Source organism: Mobula hypostoma, chromosome 5 (genome assembly GCF_963921235.1).
Source record: "Mobula hypostoma chromosome 5, sMobHyp1.1, whole genome shotgun sequence".
In the NCBI taxonomy this organism is placed as follows: Eukaryota; Metazoa; Chordata; class Chondrichthyes; order Myliobatiformes; family Myliobatidae; genus Mobula; species Mobula hypostoma.
This window is the reverse complement of record NC_086101.1, coordinates 49,736,552-49,759,406: the sequence shown is the minus strand read 5'-3', so window position 1 is coordinate 49,759,406 and position 22,855 is coordinate 49,736,552.

Genomic DNA, 22,855 nt, shown 5'->3' with positions numbered 1-22,855 from the left:
CCCTGTACCTGCCTTCTCTCCATACCCCCGATCCCTTTAGCTACAAGGGCCATATCTAACTCCCTCTTAAATATAGCCGATGAACTGGCCTCAACTGTTTCCTGTGGCAGAGAATTCCACAGATTCACCAGTCTCTGTGTGAAGAAGTTTTTCCTAATCTCGGTCCTAAAAGGATTCCCATTTATCCTTAAACTGTGATCCCCCCCGTTCTGGACTTCCCCAACATCAGGAAGAATCTTCCTGAATCTAGCCTGTCCAATCCCTTTAGAATTTTATACATTTCAATAAGATCCCCCCTCAATCTTCTAAATTCCAGTGAGTATAACCCTAGTCAATCCAGTCTTTCATCATATGAAAGTCCTGCCATCCTAGGAATCAATCTGGTGAACCTTCTTTGTACTCCCTCTATGGCAAGAATGTCTTTCCTCAGATTAGGGGACCAAAACTGCACACAATACTCCAGGTGTGGTCTCACCAAGGCCTTGTACAACTGCAGTAGTACCTCCCTGCTTCTGTTTTCGAATCCTCTTGCTATGAATGCCAGCATACCATTTGCCTTTTTCACTGCCTGCTGTACCTGCATGCCCACTTTGAATGACTGGTGTATAATGACACCCAGGTCTCATTGCACTTCCCCTTTTCCTAATTGACCACCATTCAGATGATAATCTGTTTTCCTGTTTTTGCCACCAAAGTGGATAACCTCACATTTATCCACATTAAATTGCATCTGCCATGAATTTGCCCACTCACCTAACCTACCCACGTCACTCTGCATCCTCTTAGCATCCTCCTCACAGCTAACACTGCTGCCCAGCTTCGTGTCATCCGCAAACTTGGAGATGCTGCATTTAATTCCCTCATCTAAGTCATTAATATATATTGTAAACAATTGGGGTCCCAGCACTGAACCTTGCGGTACCCCACTAGTCACTGCCTGCCATTCTGAAAAGGTCCCGTTTATTTGCACTCTTTGCTTCCTGTCTGCCAACCAATTCTCTATCCACATCAATACCATACCCCCAATATCGTGTGCTTTAAGTCTGCACACTAATCTCCTGTGTGGGACCTTGTCAAAAGCCTTTTGAAAATCCAAATATACCACATCCACTGGTTCTCCCCTATCCACTCTACTAGTTACATCCTCAAAAAATTCTGAGATTCGTCAGACATGATTTTCCTTTCACAAATCCATGCTGGTTTTGTCCGATGATTTCACCACTTTCCAAATGTGCTGTTATCACGTCTTTGATAACTGACTCTAGCATTTTCCCCACCACCGATGTTAGGTTAACAGGTTTATAATTCCCCGGTTATCTCTCCCTCCTTTTTTAAAAAGCAGAGTTACATTAGCCACCCTCCAATCCTCAGGAACCAGTCCAGAATCTAAAGAGTTTTGAAAAATTATCACTAGTGCATCCACTATTTCTTGGGCTACTTCCTTAAGCACTCTGGGATGCAGACCATCTGGCCCTGGGGATTTATCTGCCTTTAATCCCTTCAATTTACCTAATACCACTTCCCTACTAACATGTATTTCCCTCATTTCCTCCATCTCACTAGACCCTCGGTCCCCTACTATTTCCGGAAGATTATTTATGTCCTCCTTAGTGAAGACAGAACCAAAGTAGTTATTCGGTTGGTCTGCCATTTCCTTGTTCCCCATGATCAATTCACCTGTTTTTGACTGTAAGGGACCTACATTTGTCTTAACCAATCTTTTTCTTTTCACATATCTATAAAAGCTTTTACAGTCAGTTTTTATGTTCCCTGCCAGCTTCTCTCATAATCTTTTTTCCCTTTCCTAATTAAGCCCTTTGTCCTCCTCTGCTGGACTCTGAATTTCTCCCAGTCCTCAGGTGTGCCACTTTTTCTGGCTAATTTGTATGTTTCTTCTTTGGAATTGATACTATCCCTAATTTCCCTTGTCAGCCACAGGTGCACTACCTTCCCCGGTTTATTCTTTTGCCAAACTGGGATGAACAATTGTTGTAGTTCATCCATGCGATCTTTAAATGCTTGCCATTGCATAACCACCGTCAACCCTTTAAGTGTCATTTGTCGTCTATCTTAGCTAATTCACGTCTCATACCTTCAAGTTTACCCTTTTTTAAGTTCAGAACCTTTGTTTCTGAATTAACTATGTCACTCTCCATCTTAGTGAAGAATTAAGAATGAAGAGAAGAGTTATAGTGTGTGACATCCATAAAATGTTTGAAAGAAAAATCCAAAGGCCAATGGCAGAAGTGAAATTTAAGAACCATAAAGAATGCAGAAAACTACTGGACCATGACAATGGATTTGGTGGGTAATTAACAATCAGAATCAGGTTTAATATCACCGGCATATGTCGTGAAATTTTTGTCTTTGCAGTAGCAGTACATTGAAATATATAATAACAGAAAAACACTGTGAATTGCAGTAAGTATATAGATGTGTGTATATAAAATAGTTAAATAAGCAGTGAAAAAATAGAAATGAAAAAGTAGTGAGGTCAAGTTCATGGGTTCAATGTCCATTTAGAAATAAGATTGCAGAAGGGAGCAATTACGTTTGAGGAGAATTTTGTGACTGTTCTTTTTATATAGACTTGTTTCAGGCCTCATTGATAAATGTAACTAAGTTTGATCAGAGTAAAGACATCACACTCTAAACAAATGATTCTCATTGACTGTAATGGTAGTAATATGTATATCATTAAAGCACAGAGGAATGATATTTCTCTCTACTCTTGTCGGCTGTGACCTTTTTCCTTGTGGATACTGCCTTGTGATAGCTTGCATTGTGGTCTGCCACAAAACCCCTTTGTTTTCCCTACTCCATGTGAACTTTATGACCTCAAGAGGAAGTGTCCAACCATGTGCTTCACTTCTTAATTAGTATGCATGTGTATTCCAATTGAATTTACCAATGTGCAGGATCTTTGCATATTGCCTCTGTTCCTTTACGATTTTCTCATACTGACCCATCAGCTTTGCCTGACATCATACACAAAACGCTGAAGGAATTCAGCAGGACAGGCATCTATGGAGGGAAATAAGCGGTCAATATTTTAGACTGAGATCCTTCATCAGGACTGGAAAGGAGATCCTGACTTTGGCCCCCTCCTTTTCCATCCTGATGGAGAGACTTGGCCCGAAACATCAACTGTGTATTCTCCTCCAGGGATGCTGCCTGACCTGCTTACTTCCTCCAGTATTTTTTTGTGTTGCTCAAGATTCCAGCATCTGCAGAATCTCTGGTATCTCTGATTTAGTTGACAACAGTCATTTTAAATGCATGTTATACTAATGGCCAACAAGACTAACAAACATCTTCTCCTCCTTCCTCCATCAAAATTCTTAATGTTCTTTGCACTAAGCTGAGTAGTCCAAGTTTCTCCAATTCCTCCATATAATTGAACACTCTCATCCTTGGTAAGTTTTCAGTTTTTCCTCTCAAATCTACCAGAGATATTCTAAAGCCTGGGACCCGGAGTTATGCCCAAAATCAGGAATCTTATTTCATAGAAATATTTCCCATGTACATAACAGCAAAACGCATGTTTATTCATTAATACATCAGTACCTTGCACAGCATTCTATTAATCTCATGTATTTTATGATGAATATATCGCATAAGCTCTTTTGATGAGAGGAGAGGGCAACAAAACACAATAACCATTCTTCACCAGTCCTCCACTGGGATGTGTCTCGCAGTGTGCTCTTCTGGGACTTGCAATAAGCCAGCTGTCAATGCTCCATCATGGATAGGTTTTCATGCTTGAAGATTAGCAATATTGAGTTGGACCATGATGTATCTCTTACCAGTTGATGGCTTTTCATTCTCTTAAAGAGTGCTTATTAAAGGGTGGCTCAGTAATGTAGCACTCAGCATAACACAATACAGCACTGTGATGCTAGTGGGCTTATTGACAGTGAAGTTCTAACCTCAAGTGAAGACCTTAAGCCCTATCCATTAGAAATAGCCATGGGTACCCTCACTGAAGGGAGGTTATATTATAACTACCCAGTCTTCAAAAGCTTCCCTGTTTATTCTCCATGGTGAACTTAGCTGCCAGTGCCCACTATTTGAGTGGTGGGCCTTCCCACCCGCTACCAAGGAGGAGATATTTCCAGCTTACCAAGTTGTTTAAAGTGATACAAATTTAAATTCAAATAACATTCTTAAAACACAAATAAAACTCAGAGAGGATTTTTATCTAATAAAATATTTCCAAATTACAAACCAGTTCTAAAACAGGAGGATGTGCAAAACACAGGAACAATTTCTATTAGCTAAAAAGAGATACCTACGAGCCGCAGATGAACCCATCATCCATCACAGAAATCGAAGGCATAGAAATGGATTCTAGTTCTGTCAGGCTTCTTGACGTTCCTTAGCCATTCCTAAAAAAAGCCTGACTGCTCTTCTACATCTATACTATTTCTCTTAGGTGACTTCACACACATATGATATTTTTCCAGATGCTTTTTAACACAATCATTCTAAAAGCTTTTTGGATCACAGTTCCCTGGTACCCACAATTAGTGCTTGAAACTGACTCTTTTGAGCATGCAAAACTTCCAACTTATTAATAGATCAGCTGTAGCAGCCAAACCAAACCAAAACCAAATCAATTGCCGCTGCCTGCAACCCCAGCTCCCGTAATGCTTCTTCCAGAAGTCAAATCCTTTATTTGATCCTTTATCAGCAATTAGTAAACGTACAATCTTGATGCGGAGTATTGCTGGTTGTTTGCCGCTGCTCTGAGCCGCGATACGAATTGTCTGTCGTTGTTTGTTTTTGTTGTCTGGTGTCCGGCTGTGTATTGCAGGCCCTTTACCGTCGCTCCAAGCTGCGATACGAATTGTCTGTCGTTGTTTGGTTTTGTCGCTCAGTGTCCAAGTCAAATCCATGTCCAGGCTCGGTGTCCAAGTTAAGTCCAAGTCCAGGCTCCGAGTCCAAGTCAATGTTCGAGTCCGCATAAGAATCCTAACCCGCTCTTTGTGCCTGTGTCCTGGTCTTGGGTCTGCCCCCAACGCTGTCCCATTGTAACAATGCCACCATGATAGAGGAGACAGACATGAAATTTCAACATTTACACAAATGTCCTCTTTTGGTAAGCAGTTTATCCTGGATTGTGATTTTCTCTTGCTAAAGTAGATTGTTCCTCTTGACTGCACACAGGAAAATCTATCTTGAATTGCTGCTGCCAAAGCTCATCCAAACGCAAAACTGAATTCCCATTAACCATCAGCTCTGGCCAAGTGTCGTCTCTTCCACCTTTCAGTGATCCATCACCAGTCCAAAGCAGCATTGTTCTGGTTGAACAGGGTCCACCATTGACACTGTGAATCACTTGCAAAGACTCCAATGCCTTAAGCACATTCACCACTATCAGCAGCTCAATTTCTATCTCAATTCCCGGCAAATGAATATGCTTCATGCGAGACCATTCCTGAAGATCTCTCTGACGAGGACTGTTCCCTTTGTAGGGAGGTATACGTTCCTGTGTATAGATGTTAGGCAGCTCACAGTAGTTTTCACAACCTTAACCAGCCACTTCCAATACTGAAATGGCATAGGTACACACGACCTTCTCTTGACCCATTGTGCATAAGAGAATACATGTTCCTTTACCTGTCAGGTTGAGTTTGTTCATGAGGCTCACTGTGCAGAACTCTGCAGTAGTTCCTTGATCTTGGAAAGGATAAGTAGCCGCTGTCTTGTTAGACTTAACCTGAACTGCAATTATAGAAAGTTTAAAATCATGATCACCAGCCCTGTAAGACCATTAGATACCAAGGTGGTACTTGCTGCACTGTTTGTTTCATTCATGGCTTGTTTCGAGTCTGCACCCTTTTCATCAGTTCCAGGCTCTGCTTTATCTTCAATTTCCACAGTAGCCACAGCAGAGCAAAGCTGCTTCCTTTAGCTTGTGAAAGAATTTGTGATTCACTGTTGTTCACAGCTTTACTGCCGGCAATGTTACATTGCATTTTTTTCCAAACACTGGGTGTGTAGCAATCTTTACTTGTAACCTTATGCTTGTACCTTCCTTGCAGTTAATAGACCGCCGATCTCCATTTTTCCCGAAGTCTCTTGGGCATTTTATTCATGACAATCCACATATTAGCATCCAAGTCCAACTCATGTACATCTTGTACATCTTGCACATCTTCCACAGCAGTGCAACAGCCTCTAAGAAAAAGACTGTAATCTTAAAGAGCTTTCACATCTTCTGATTTGATACATGGCCAAGAAGGAGCCTTTTACATGTAGGCCGCAACAACTTTGTGCTCATCACTAAAATGTTTCTGTAGTAGAGCTTGGGCCTTTAGATATCCTTGCTCTAGGCTGGCTCGTTGGCAACTTTTGAAAGCTCTCTAGAATAAGCTTCAGTGAACTGTTTGAGAAAAGAGAGACAGTCACCTTAATGATCAGTTTTGCTTTCAGTGCTTTTCTCGATACTATAATGGATCACCATCGAAGATTTGAATCCCTCTTTTAGGCAGAGATGTAATGTGTTGTTGTTGCATCACTATGCTTGTTACTTCCTTTCATGTTCTTATGGCGTCCAGCGTGGTATTTAGATCTGAATTTACCGTAAGTCCATGTTCTCAGAAGCACCGTGTGTTATTGGATATGGCAAAGGTTCAGAGTGCCTCCTTGGCGCAGGCTAAGAATGAACACCCTGAACTACCCCTTGGGGTCCAAATTCATGGCTCATGGACATTTGTTCTTCAAGTGCATCCACATTGACAGCGAGTATGCTAGATTTTCTCTGTTCCATGCCACCATAGGAACTCTTATTTTAGAACTGTCCTACTGGAGCACGTTTAGCACCCACAGTACTTGAAGCCCTTAGGACCCTAACTCTGGCCATCTTGCCTGCCATTTCTTCCTGCAAATTAAGCTGCTCCATCTTTCTCTGAAATTTATCCGAAGCTGTTCTTCAATTCTTCGAAGCTGCTCCACCCGATCTTCCAATGTGTGTTTATCCCTCAACACATTTCTTCTTGTGTATAACCCAGTTAAATCAGCTCCATTCTAATGTATGCCAGTGAGTTACCAGACATACAGGTCGCTTTGCTAGCAATAGAATGTGCTGCACGGATATTAGACGTGCTGTCGTAGTTTTATATGTAGTCACAGCCTGTTCTCTGGCTTTATAAATATTTTCATTTCCTCCACCATTCTGACTTTCAATATCTTGTGTTTGTTTAGTTTCTCTCTTAAGCTTAACTTCAAAGTCACTGCCTCCAGTTGACTCATATTGTTTCCCAAGTGCACAAATCAGACAAAACAATAGTAAATTCAATTCAGCTTTTCAACAGAGCCAAGGGTCAGACTCTTCAGGCAAAAACCGGTATACAGATGGATGGGTAATGCTGACCATTCAGAGCTGTGTGTCAAACCCAACACGAAGTATGAACCAACAAAAGGTCATTACTTGCCACAAGCTGCTCCTGGCTTCAGAGCTTTTCATTTCAGGGACACGTCTGAATGCTGATGTTCGTTCGGTAAAACTGTCAAAAACTTTTGCTGACAGAATGTACAGGCCAAACTGAACCAAAACAATTCTTGCTGCCTGCGACTCTATGGATTTGTTATTCTTGCATGACGCGCCTTCAGCTCCAATAATGCTTGTTTCAAAAGTCAAGTCCTTCGTTTGATCTTTTATTAGTAAATAGCAAATCTTGAAGCAATTAGACTTAACTGTACCCAAGTGTAAGCTAATCGTGCTTGAGCATTATTGAGTAGTTGGCAAAAGATACGACATTTGCCGGGCCCAAGCCACAAACTGTAACGAACAAAGCACAAATATGTGACTTATTCCCTTTGCTTTATTGCGCCCCATTCATATGACTAGTTACCATAATAAATATAACAAACAAGCAACACGGAATACAATGAAGATAGAGAACAGATACATGTCTCCTACACAGCTATTGATAAGCTAAATGGTGTTATCACTTTGGTCTGCAAGCTTCATTGCACTAAACAACTGAGCCAGTGTTGTCTGTCTGAAACAAGCCAAATTAAATAACTCATTGTCTTATACTGCACCTCCCAAGAAGTTAGACCAAGTGCTGTGACCCAGCATCCTGTTCTATAGACAGTGCGCCTGTTTGCAAAGCTATCTTTTTAACTTCAAACTGATTACTGCTTGCTGATTACATAGAGAACTGAAAACTGTCTCCCATTTACAACCAGAAACTAAACAAAGGATATCGGTTGGAAGTTTAATTTATTCAAAAACAAAGCTTTGATCTCTAGAAGCTCGCCAGCTGCAAGATCAGGGCTTGATTCCTGCCACAGTCTGTAAGGAGTTTGTATGTTCTCCCTGTGCCAGCATGGGTTTCCTCCGAGTCTTCCAATTTCCTTCCACGTTCCAAAAAAGATGTAAGGTCAGGATTACTGAGTCGTGGGCACGCTATTTTGACACTGGAAACATAGTGACACTTGTGGGCTGCCTCACACAATCCTCGCTAGTTTGATTTGACAAAATATGTCAAATCAAATCAGTCCTTGTGACAAGTAAAGCAAATCTTTAATCTTTATTATAAATTCAAAAATGCTTTATCCATACTGATATATCTTTCTCTATACTTATTATACTCAGTTCACAACATTCATTTATAATCAGAATCAGATTTATTACCACTGACGTATGTAAAACACAGCACAGTACAACACACAGACAGGCCATTCAGCCCAAAATGTTGTGCCGAACCAGCTAAAAAGCAAATCGAAAATGCCCAAACCTAATCCCTCCTACCAACTCCATGTCCATATCCCTCCACCTTCCTTACAAACGCCTCTAATGTACTTGCCTCTACCACCATTCCAGACAGCACATTCCAGACATCCACCGCTCTGTGAGTAAAAATCTGAACCCCTTACATCCCCTTTGAACCCACTCACTGTCAACTTCAATGCATGCCCCCGGTAGTGGACATTTCAACCCTGAGGAACAATATTCCATTTCTACTCTATCTATGCCTCTCATAATCTTACCAACCTCTATCACATCTCCCCACATCTCCACCACTCCAGAGAAAGCAACCCAAGTTTATCCAGCCTCTCGTGCTAGCACATGTCCTCTAAATCAGACAACATCTTGGTAAACCTCTTCTGCATCCTCTCCAAAGCCTCAACATCCTTCCTGTAGTGGTGTGACCAGAACTGTATACCACACCCCAGGTGTGGTCTAACCAGTGTTTTCTAAAATGGCAAGATAACCTCTTGACTTCTAAACTCCATTCTCGACCCATAAAAGCAGACATTCCATAAGCCTTTTTAACCAATTTATCGACCTGTGTCACAAACAAGAGAAAATCTGCAGATGTTGGAAATCCAAGTAACACACACAAAATGCTGGAGGAACTTAGCAGGCCAACCAGCATCTACGGAAAGAGTAAACAGATGATGTTTTGACAGGACTGATGAAGGGTCTCAGCCTGAACCATCGATTGTTTACTCTTTTCCATAGATGCTGCCTGGCCTGCAGAGTTCCACCTGCATTCTGCGTGTGTTGTCAACCTCTGTAGCCACTTTCAAGGAGCAATGAACTTGGATTCCAAGATCTCTCTGCTCAGCAACACTGCTAAAGATCTTGCTCTTAACAGTGTACTGTCTCCTTGCATTTACCCTATCAACATGTAACACCTCACATTTATCTGGGTTAAACTCCATCTGCCATTTCTTTGCCCATACCTACAACTGATCTATGTTGTGCTGTATTCCTTGCCAATCTTTCTCACTATCCACAACTCCCCCAATCTTGGTATCATCTGCAAACCTACTACCCACTTATCTACATTTTCATCCAGGTCGTTTATATACATCACAAACAGCGGAGGTCCCAGCACAGATCACAGCGGAACACCACTAATTACACACCTCCAGCTTGAGTAAGTTCCTTCAACCATTACACTGTCTTCAATGCGCAAGTCAGTTCTGAATCTGAACAGCCAATTCGCCACGGAGCCCATGCTTCTTAATTTTCTGGATTGTACTCCTATGAAGTATTTTATCAAACACATTATTAAAATCCATGCAGACAACATCCACTGACCTATCCTCATCAACATCTCTTGTCACCTTATCAAAAAACTCAATCAAGTTGGTAGGGCACAACCTGCCCTGCACAAAGTCATGCTGGTTCTCCCTAATTTGGCCATGGGATTCTAAATGCTCATATACCCTATCCCTAAGAATTTTCTCTAGCAATTTCCCTACAACTGATGTGAGACTCAGCAGTCTATTGTCATGGTCCAGTCCGTCAATCCATATTCCAGGTTTTCTGGTTTTCCATTGTTCTGTTGGGTGCTCTAATTAAGGCACATGATTCTTGTTTGGGCAGACACATAAGTACCTCCGGAGACCAGTACTTGGCTTGGCTGCTGGATTGTTCCTGTCCAATTCCCCTGTTGGAATCCCTTCTCTGCCCCCTTCCTCCTGAAACCTTGCCCTGCAACCAGTGTCTGAAGCCTTGCCTCATCTGTAACCTTTGCCTGCACCACTGTCAAGTTCAACTGCTGGAGCAAGATAAGGAACTGTTTATTGTTGTTTTGAACTGTCTCTGTGTCCACGCCTTCGCTGGGTAGGTCCGGCTGTTTGCTGCTATCTAGTGTTGGGAACTGTCGCTGTGTCCACGCCTTCGCTGGGTAGGTCTGGCTGTTTGCTGCTATCTAGTGTTGGGAACCGTCTCTGTGTCCATGCCTTTGCTAGGTAGGTCTGGCTGTTTGCTGCTATCTAGTGTTGGGAACTGTCTCTGTGTCCATGCCTTCGCTGGGTAGGTCTGGCTGTTTGCTGCTATCTAGTGTTGGGAACTGTCTCTGTGTCCATGCCTTCGCTGGGTAGGTCTGGCTGTTTGCTGCTATCTAGTGTTGGGAACTGTCGCTGTGTCCATGCCTTTGCTAGGTAGGTCCGGCTGTTTGCCGCTACCTATTGTTGGGAACCGTCTTGTTGTGTTCAGCATTCTGTGTATGAGTCCCGGCCCTATGTCCTGTTCCCAAGGAGGGGTCCCAGCTCTGTGTTCTGTGTTCCTGTCTCCCAAGACCAATGCTCTGTGTTCTGTGTCCCAGTCTCTCAAGTCCAAGGCTCCATGTCCCCATGTTCTAGACCAAGGCTCTGTGTTCCTGCCCTCCTCAAGACCAAGTCATGTCTTCACCTAGTTCTGGAGTCCAAGCCCGAGTCAAGACCCAGGTTCTGGGTCCTTGTCCAGTCACTGGCTCAGAGTCCAAGCCCAGGCTCCTAGTTCCCAGTTCCTTGTCCTGGTCCCACTTGCCTAGTCCAAGTCTGTGTTCTTGTCCCAGCTCTCTAGTCAAGTCCTGTTCCTAGTACTTCAGTGTGTGTGTCTTGCAGTTGGGTCCGCCACCTGCGCCCCCTTTATGACATCTATAGCTCCCAGGATTTTCCCTTGTTCCCCTCTTAAATAGAGGTACAAAAATTAGCCACTTGCCAGTCCTCCGGGACCTTGCCTCCGGCAAGTGAGAACACAATGATACTGGTCAAGGGTCCAACAATCTCGTCTCTTGCCTCCTTCAATAACCTGGGGTATATCCCATCAGGCCGTGGGGACTTGGCCACCTTAATACTCACTCGGAGACCCAATACTTCCTCCTTGACCTCTAAATGCCTTAATGTATTTATACACTCAGCACGGACTTCCTGGTCCTCCATATCCTTTTCCTTAGTAAATACTGAAGCAAAGTACTCATTATGAACCTCACTCACATTCTCTGCATCCAAGCAAATGTTCCCCCCTTTTTCTTTGAGTGGTTCCACCCTCTCCCTAATTATCCTTTCACTGGATAAATGTATAGAATGCCTTGGGATTTATCTTAATCCTACCTGCCAAGGACTTTTCATGGCCCCTCCTTGCTTTCCTAGTTCCATTTGTTAGTTCTTTTCTAGCTTCTTTAAACTCCTCATGTGCTTTGTTTGATCCTAACTTTTGGAGAGGGAGGGAGGGAGAGATTGAGTGTAGGTCGTCAAGCTCCTGCACTTCTCCCTGATGGCAGTTAATGAAAAGAAGGCATATCCTGGATGGTAAGAGTCCTTAATGATGGATGCTGCCTTCTTGGCATAAAAGATAAAGTCAAAGAAATTTAGTATCAAAGAACATGTATGTTACCATATACTACCCTGGCATTCATTTTCTTGCATGCATTTACAGGAAAATAAAAAATACAATAACATTTATGCAAACTATACAGAAACAAAGACTGACCAACATCCAACATGCAAAAGAAGACACATACACAAGTAAAAATAATAGTGAGAACATAGTTGTAGAGTGTTTGAAAGACAGTTGGTTGGTTGTGGAAACATTTCAGACTTATTGAGAGTCAAGTTATCTACATCAGTCCAGGAGCCTGATGCTGCAGTGTTATAACTGTTCCTGAATCTGGTAGTGTGGGTTCTAAAGCTTCTGTACCTCCAGCCCTTTGGTAGTAATGAGAAAAGACAGTGGCCTTGATACTGGATGTTGCTTTCTTGTAACAGCACGCCTTGTAAATGTACTCAGTGGTGGGGAGGGTTTTGCCTGTGATGGATTGGGCTATATTCACCTTTTCCATGCCTGGGCATTGGTGTTTCCATACCAGGCCATATTACAACCAGTCAGGATATTCTCCCATGTGCATCTTTAGAAGTTTGTCAAAGTTTTTGGTGTCATGCCTGTAATGGGCTTTATTAATCAGACCCAAGTACTCAAGTATCCAGGAGATATGCTAATTAGCATACAAGTACAATAAAGTAACCTAGGCCTAATTTATTACCGTATAATGGAAAGCGAAAAACAAACCACCCAAGATACTACATAGCGAGTCGCAATGATTTCTGGGCTCACGATTCTGAGTCACCACTTGATCGTTGTCCCTGTCAGAGGAACTCCAATCTCCGACTTGTGAAACCACCTCTTGGTCCTTGGCATTGCATGTGATCCTGGTCCCAGTAAGAGCCCAAAGAAAATTCAAAAAAACAGCTTGACGAGCACAAAGCCAGACAAACTATTTGACCCTTCGTTCTCATTCCATTAACACAGCCTGTTTTATTTTCAAACACATCGTGCGTCCATTAACACATCATTCTGCATACCTTCTATATAAGTTAGACATTTTATAGCTACTCATAGTTAACTCGTTCGCTCATGTCCGGCCACATAACATTCTTTCAGCTTTCAAAGTACATTAATGTTTACATATAAACAATAAGCCCAAATGCAGACAGACATTCTCAGGCTACGTCCACACTACGCTGGATAATTTTGAGAACGAAGCTTTTTCTCTTCGTTTTGACCTTCCGTCCACAGTGAAACAGCATTTTCAGCCCCCGAAAACGGAGATTTTCAGAAACGGTCTCCAGAGTAAATAAATCTGAAAACGTCTAATATCCGTTGCAGTGTGTACGGGATAACCAGAGCTTTTTAAAACCGCTGTCATGACGTGCCGGAACAGATGGCGACAGCACGGCATTTCATTGTTTTCTTCTTCCTCATTATTATTATTATTATTATTATTACTTGTCGCCAAACAATTGGTACTAGAGCGTACAATCATCACAGCGATATTTGATTCTGCGCTTCGCAGAACCTAACAATTTCAGAACAGACGGCAACGAGACTGAAGCCAGAAGAGTTAGAAATGTACTCACCAAATACTTTGACCCATAACTTACTGAATAAATAAGTACGCTCAATTTGCCCTGTTCTCTGTCCTTGCTTGTATGAAGGTGCTTTATCTATTTATGCAAGTACTCTGACAATAGACGTGTAACAGCCTAATATAACATTGTATGGAAATACAAGATAACACTGTTTTATACAAGTAACAAGGTGCTTTATAAATGCAACAGAGTTAGTCAGTTTTTCAATGTTCGTCATCAGCTGGGTCATACTGTCCGTGAACTCCCTGTTGGTTGCCTCTATACCCCAGTATTTTTTTTTAAGTTTAAGTCCTCCTGCAGGAGAGCCAAGAGCAATTCCTTTTAAATTTTTCTACTCTGTAACTGGACAAACGTGCACCAAGTATATCATTTCCTCTTCGCTTGTTTTCTGTGTCCTGCGTGTGCCCAGTAGAGGAGAGTCACCCAAATATCCGTCTAATGTGGACAGAGATATTTTGAAAAACGCTTAGTGTGGATGCCTGTCGTTTTTACTCGAAACCAGCATTTTCAAAATTATCTGCCGTAGTGTAGATGTAGCCTCAGTGTTTCCTCACTAACAAATGTATAGTCACTACAAACCTACAGTGTTTACTCTACAGATCGGACACACTACAAGATCAGAAAGAGTTAAGTGGCCGTTGACCTGACAGACATTCATTCAATGTTTTACAAAATCTAACATGCTACAATACTGAATCTGTGCAAACTTCTAAAAAAGCAGAGGCACAGTCATGCCTTTGTGATGGCACTCTCAAGCTGGTCCCAGGCCGTTCTTCTAATGTGGTAACACCAAAGGAATTTAAAAGTTACTGACCCTCGCCACCTCCGATCCCCGAATGAGGACAGGCTCATGGACCTCTGGCTTCCTCCACCTGTCGTCAATAACCAGCTCTTTGGTTTTGCTGACATTGTGTGAGAGGTTGTTGTTGTGGCACTATTCAACTAGATTTTCAATCTCTCCCCTAAATGATGATTTTGTCACCACCTTTGATTTGGCCAGCAGTGTTCCAGCAAACTTAAAGCATTAGAGCTGTACATAGCCATGCAATCATTGGTATAAGACAAGTAGAGCAGTGGGCTAAGCACACCGCCCTGTGGTGCACCTCTGCTGATGGTGATAAAAGACATAAAATTATTACAAAAAATATAAAAATAGATGTATTAATAGAACTTATCTTTCTTCCTTAAACACTGCACTCATTTGAGAGGCTGTTATACAAGACCCAGCCCCTTAGTGTCCAGTGCGGGTAGGACCCTAGTCTACTGTCCTTCCCCACTGAGCCTTTACTATGTTTGTATTGATTCTCAACACATCCCTCAGCACGTACTCCGGAAACTTGGAATGGGCCATTCAGCAGTTCATTCATTTTCAATAGATGATAATAGGACCATAAGTCACAGGAGCAGAATTAGGCTATTCAGCCCATCAAGTCTGCTCCACAATTCCATCATAGCTGATCCTGATCACACTCAACCCAATGATCACCAAGTTCCAGCTCGATCAAGTGCGTATTTTGCTGAACTCGTGGTTTTCAAGCAGAAGCTGATATTGTTCTTAGTGTGCGTCCCTGGGAACAGTGCTTTGTTACAACGTTGATCAGCAAGAAGGACCTTCTTGGTAAAGGTACGATCCACAAGGAGAGTCATAATTTCACTTGGCCAGCAGCTATCTTTGGGGCTGTGAGTGCCGGGAGTAAACTCTGGCTGTGTAGTTAGGATCTACTGAGGAGGGGCGCTCTCACTGGAAGCCAGGTCTCGGTACCTGTTTGTGAGTTCTGGTGAGGAAGCATTCTGCCAAATGATAAACACAGGAGATTCTGCAGATGCTGGAAATTCACAGTAAGGTGGGGAGGAGTAAGAGTACAAGCTAGAAGGTGATAGGTGAACCAGGCAGGTGGGGGAGGGGGAATGAAATGATAAGCTGTAGGTAACAGGTGGAAAAGGTGAAGGACTGAAGATGAAGGAATCTGATAGAAGAGTAGAGTGAACCGTAGGAGAAAGGACAGGAGGAAGGACATCAGGGGGAGGTGATAGGCAGGGGAGGGGAAGAGAAGAACCAGAGAGGTCAAGGGAAGGGGGAGGGGGAAAATTACAGGAAGTTAGAGAAATCGATATTCTTGCCATTAGGTTCATGCCAAGCAGGATTTCTCGGTGGCTAACCATTCTCTTTCTAATTCACGTTCCAACATGTTGGGTCCTTGGCCTCCTCTACTGCCACAATGAGGCCTTACTCAGGTTTGAGAAGCAACACCTCTTATTCCGTATCAGATGCCTTCTTCTTCATTCCTCTACCATTTCCACCTATCATCTCACAGATTCCTGTTTCTCACCCCTCTCCTAGCCACCTGGCTTCACCTATCACCCTCTAGCTTGTACATTCCCCCCCCCCCCACCTTCTTATTCTGGCTTCTTCCCCCTTCTTTTCCAGCCCTGCTGAATGGTCTCCATCCAAAACATCAACTGTTTATTCCCCTCCGTAGATGCTGCTTGACCTGCTAAATTGCTTCAGCATTTGTATGTGTTATTCTGTCAAATTAAATTGGCAGTCAAATTAAATTGGCAGTCAATTTGGAAAACCATCACACAGGATCCAACATGTCCTTCTCCTACAGGCCCTGCAACATATTCACTATCTAAATGGACTTGTTGTCAAGTGTGGTTTACACAAAGATGTCCACTATTCTTTCTAGTTTCTTACATTCCTGGGCATTTGAATTGCCACACCAGACAATGATGCAACCAGTCAGGAATTTACTGTTGAAAGTATCTTGTCAGGTTTCATTGTGTTCTAATATGGTAGTAATGTAGGAAGCTGCACACTCAGCCCGGTACCTCAATGACACATCCTTTCCCACCATCAGTAGTATCTGCAGGAGGTGCTGCCTCAAGAAGGCTACATCCATCATCAAAGATCACCACCATCTGGGCCATGCCATCTTCTCACAGCTACCATAGGACAGGAGGTACAGAAGCCTGAAGTCCCAAGTCCCGTACCACTAGGCTTAGTTACCTTCTCTTAACCATTCAGTCCTTGAACCCACTGGCAGAAAAAACCAAACCAGTACCTCTATATACCGGCTAAACTGCAAGTACCTTGTATTAAAATTGACTTTTTTCATGTTATAATTGTGTCTTTATTTTAAAAAATTATGTGTAGTTCATATTCAATTTGTTTTTTCCTTATGAATTCTACTTATATGATGCTATGTGCCAGTGATGCTACTGCAAGTCAAGTTTTTATTTATTGCAACTGCACACTCATGGGACAATGCACTCATGGGACAATGCACTCATGGGACAATGCACTCATGGGACAATGCACTCATGGGACAATGCACTCATGGGACAATGCACTCAACATGGGACAATGCACTCAACATGGGACAATAAACTCAATTTTGGCTTTGATTTAACACCTCACCTTTTCAACTCAGCCATCACTTTCAAAACAATGAATCATCCTGCCCATGTGCCTCTACCCATTCACCTCCCTTTTGCATCTTTTTTTATTGCTTTCCACTCTGTATATCTTAACTATACCATCACAGATTAGTATTTCATTTGCTGTTGAGGTTTTTTTTTAATGAAAAATGGAGGATTAGGTACACATTACTTGCCTCTGTGAGATTTTCCATTTTCTCTGACTAGGATATCAAAGGGAAAAAGGAACAAATCAGAGAACCCCTGTTAAGATAAAATATCTATTTAAAAAAAAAAATCCGAAATAGCAGAGAAATATTTAAAGGGTGCCTGGATTCTGACCAAGAAGCTATTTTCAATTTTAAGTATTTTGGCTTTTAAATCCAAGCTTATTTGCAAAGCAGGCAATGTCTGCCAGGTTCTATATGACTCTTCCAATGACAGAATGCAATAAATAATAATTACCAAAAACACATTTGAGGGAATTTTCTTCTCTTATTATGCAGTTATATTAGATTGCAGCAGTTTCTCAAAACACTCTAATGGTAAGGTATCACTCACTATAAATATTTGAAAGTTTATCCATTCTAGTTGAATATAATGAGTTTACTGATAGCAAATTCATTTTAATTTATTATCTTGTCACTTAAACCAACTGGAATTGTGATTGCAGTTGCTAAATCATAAACATAAACACCTTTCAATATTGATCCAAAGCAATCTGTAAAATGAATTATTATTAACTAAATGCTGAAGGAACTCCGCAGGACACTCAGCATTTATGAAAATGAAAAAAGAGTCAACATTTCTGGGTGAGACCCTTCTTCAGGACTCTCAATAAGTATGCAGGCTAAAACCTGCAATTTTTTAAAATGCAGGTAGAATGAGAATAGCATAAACCTGATGAAAATACTTTCATTATTAATTTAAATTAAAAAAGCATGCATTGATTTACAAAATACTTTACTGAAGCATTTTACTGATGAGGGCAAACTTTTGAAAATAGAGTGATAAAGTTCACTTATGTGACTTTCATTTTAACTTTGATACTCTGCATGTCTTTTTTTGAACATTAATATCACTGTCAGACAATCCAGAAATTACTGATGACTTTCAATCTCTTAATTGACTAATTTTGCACACTTACATTGTATCTCCCAGCTGTATTTTTGAATCTCCATTGACTATATCTAGCTTTCATTTTCTGTTCTAAAATAGAATTTCAATTACATTAGAAAACTGCTTCCTTATTATTATGATCCTATAAATATAACTAATATACAGTATGTCAGGCTTTAATCAGTTCTTAGTATAAAGATAATGAATACAGAAACTGGATCAAGCCTTGACCAGGCTAATGGAAAATTGTCTAAATTGGCACAAAATTTTCCTTTTGGGATAATTGTTGTTCCTGTTGGTTATATAAAATTAACATTTATCACTTTTGGAATAGGTAAATAAATTGTAGACAGTTTCAAATGAGAGTGTACCATTAGTGTGTTTTAGTAACTTTATTATTATTTTCATTCCAGAGATTTGTGCACTAAAATATAGACTGTCACTCCAGGACAGAGCTAAGCCTTGCTAGCTTTTTAGATTACCCATCTTAATATCTCAGGTCAATGTAAGTGACCATGTGATACATAGTGAAGATGATGCCAATATTCTGGAAATATTTTTCTCTCATTTGTGATTTCCAGGACCAATTTCCTGGTACTAATCTTATTGCTGTTTATGGGAGGTTCATCTGCACGAATTTGCTGGCACTTTTGTTACAACAAGTTCCAGAAGTGCTTTAGGACGTCCAGAAAGAAATGCAAAAAAAAAAGTCGAAGTTGAGTTTATTGTCATGTGTAAGAATGTAATGTTGGGGCTTTATAAAGCACAGTTGAAGCCTCACTTGGAGTATTGTGAGCAGTTTTGGGCCCCTTATCTAAGAAAGGATGTGGTGACATTGGAGAGGCTTCAAAGGAGGTTCACGAAAATTATTCTGGGATTCAAAGGCCTATCATATCAGGAGCATTTGATGGCTCTGTGATGTACTCACTGGAATTCAGAAAAATGAGGGGTGACCTCATGGAAACCTCTTGAACATTGAAAGGCCTTAATAGAGTGAATATGGAGAGAATGTTATTTATGTTGGGGGAGTCTAAGACCAGAGGGCAAAGCCACAGATTAGAGGGGTGTCCTTTTAGAACAGAGATGAAGAGGAATTTCTTTTAGCTGGATGGTGATGAATCTTTTTGATTTCGTTGCCACAGGTGGCTATAGAGGCTAAGTCATTGGGGGTATATTTAAGGGAGAGGTTGACAGGTTTTTGATTAGTCGGGGCATAAAGGGATACGGGAAGAAGGCAGGAGATTGGGGCTGAGAAGGAAATGGATCAGCCATTGCCTTTCTTGAAATTAAGCTTTTTCCCTTTGATAAATTTTAAAAACTCTTAAGGCAAACATACTAAATTTCTGTTTTCAATAAGACTCGAGACTTTCTGATACCTTTCCTCATTCTCAAGCCCAAGCAGCAGTGAAAACATTTCAAGATTTCTTTTGCAACATGAGTTTTCCAAGGATTCTGTTTCCTTTTAAATCCAAGAATCTTGTCACTTGAAGTCAAAGCATTTTCTCCAGGGGCCTTGCAGAGACTTGTTCCACTGGTTCATATGATGAAAAATGTCTTCTAAGTAGTCTAATTTCTGCAGCCATTCTTCATCTTCAAATCACTCACAAAATCTGGCCTACTATTTTCTTGAAAGTATCCCTGCAACTCACTTTCAGCTTAAGCACCCTGTTGAGAACTTGCCCTCTGCTAAGCTGCTGGATTTCTGTATGTAGCAGGAGATTGGTGTGCTCTTTCTCCAGGTTGTCTCACAGTTTTTTAAACATTCTGGAGTGAACTGGCCTTAGTTTAATAAAGTTAACCATTTTTACAGCATCATCCAGAACTTTTCATTTCGTCTCCAAGTTTTTGGCATCAGCACCTCTCTGTGGGGAAAAAAGCAGTGTGTTGTCACGGTGTCAGGATTTCCATGTTTTTACAAGAGAAACCAATCTGCTCATGGAACCAGCCATTGATAGGGCACCAGCAGTACAGATGCCAACACAGTTCTCCAAGACAGACTTTTTGTTTCCAGATATGAAGACAAAACAGTAAATATATCTTGGCCTTTGCTTGTTTCGGGCAGCTCTTCGCAACAGAAAAAGTTTTCTTGAATTTCATCATTGACAAATCTTACTAATGTTACAACATTACGCTTATTGGTGAAATCTGTTGACTCTTCAACTTGGATAGAACAGCTGTTGTTTCTCAGTTTACTTCACAAAACCTCTACAGTGTCGTGTGACATGTCATCAATATATATCGACTAATTGTACCGTATGAGAGTGAAACCTTCAATTTCTCATACTGCATCAGGGGTTCAAAACACAAAAAAGGGCATAATAAATAACTAAATGAGAAAATGGCAAAAAATACAAAAACTTCACAACACAGCTCACTTCTAACCTACACAATCCACTGTTTTCAACACCTACAACAGCAAAGCAGCAGACCAGCAGTTGAGTCACTGGTCGTTTGTTCGCTCTCATAAGTCAGTTGGCCGCAGTTAAGGGGAAGTTGGAGGAGGTAATTCAACTGACGACACAGCACAAGTTAAGTAAGTCCATTTATTACTTGGAAAATGCACTTCAGGCTGCCCATCAGCCTGCCGTCCTCCCCTTCGTGTACCACAATGCCCACTGTCACCCTCTCCTCCATGCAATACAGCGCTCACCAATTATCAACGGCCTCTCCGTCTCATGTCAAAAACTGAGAATAAGCACTGTCATACTGGGCTGCGAAACCTCTAAAGGGATTGCTAACCGGGCTGCTCAGTTACTGCCTGCCATTGCGAGTGCTAGCATTGTGCATAGTGTAAAGTTTTAAAAAAAAACGATACTTATTTTTTTAATCACGATCTCTCGCGAAATGTCTCGTGACCTCTCATGGAACCCCGGTTGAGAAACTCTGGGTGTTCATAGCGTTGCTATACTAAAGTAGTGATTAGCTCAAGAACAAAATGATTGAAGGTAAGTAGCTGCTCTCAAAACTGATGGTGTAGGACTTCAAACTTCTGTACATCTTGCACAAAAGTAGTTTTGAGAAGATGGCACGTCCAGATGCTGGGAATCTTTGATGGTAGATATTACCTTCTTGCAGGAGCATCTCATGTAGATCCAAAAGATATAGACAATAGGTCAATGTATAACTTTCTTTTCTCAGTTATTTATCAGTTTACTAATGCAAAATAAAATTTCACCTGACACTTACTAGTGAAAAATCTGGAGAAATGAGGGAAAAAAAATTAGATAATATTGTTTAATAACTCAAACGGAGTATCCTTGACTGTTATGTGCTCTCTGGGCCTGTGCGGGATCTGGAGAGCATTGGACTCCCAGGTTTTTAAGAGTACCTGAATTGGTCAATTGTTGTTTAATAAGATTCATCAATTGTTTATATCTCCTTGTTATGTTTATTTTGATAGGCTTGAGGATTCCACGTCACTTGCATTATTTAAGCGTATGCTCCATCTGGGGGTCCTAGTTTTGAGAATGTTACGTCTCCGGGTGTCACTTGGCCAAGCTATCAATGTTCAGTTGGAATTCTTGTGTATAAACTCTGGTCACCATCTCTACCTGAGAGTCTGTCATTCCTCCGCACTTGGGTTCCATCATTGCCAGTGTACACTGTGACATTGATTGGCTAAGATATGAATTTCAATAAATGATTACAGCTGTCGACATACGACTATCCTTGTTAATCATAAGAATAACGGACAGTGTAGTGGTTAGCACAATGCTTTACAGTGCCAGTGGCCCAGGTTCAATTCCCACCACTGCCTGTAAGGAGTTTGTATGTTCTCCCCATCACTGTGTGGGTTTCCTCCCACATTCTGATGATGTACAACTTAGTAGGTTCATTGGTCACAAGGGTGTAATTGGACAGTGGGGCTCATTGATTCATGCGTTTTGATTTATGTGTTTTTCTTAAATTCCCTTTACATTTACACCTTAAATGCATGCCCTCTAGACATTTGCACCTTAAGAAAAAGACTATCTGCCAATATCTATGCTTCTCCTTGTTTCTATTTGCACTGTCAGGTCACACTTTAGCCTCTGACACTCCAAGTTCGTCTAATCCTTCCTTATAACTAATAAACTCCAATCTAGTCAACACCCTGGTGAACCTCTGCACCCTCTCTAAAGCCTTCACATCCTTCCTGTAACGTTGGGAACAGAATGGCATACAGTACTCCAAATATGGCCTCACCAAAATATTATACAGGTCCAGTTAATTAGATGTAAATTCATATTTAATGCTTACAAAATTTTTTGAAGGACATTGGGACCAATTATCACTTTTTAGAACTTGCTGGTTAAATTTAAGCTCGGCAGAATGAAAGAGAGATATATATTTTCCCTTTGCATTGATGTGCAGAGAGATGCATTGGTGTGCCGAGGTCTGCACTGCTATACATACATAGAACATAGATCTAGTACAGCACAGTACAGGCCCTTCGGCCCACAATGTTGTGCTGGCCCTTAAACCCTGCCTCCCATATAACCCCCCACCTTAAATTCCTCCATATACCTGTGTAGTAGTCTCTTAAACTTCACTAGTGTATCTGCCTCCACCACTGACTCAGGCAGTGCATTCCACGCACCAACCACTCTCTAACCTTCCTTTAATATCCTCCTTGAACTTCCCACCCCTTACCTTAAAGCCATGTCCTCTTGTATTG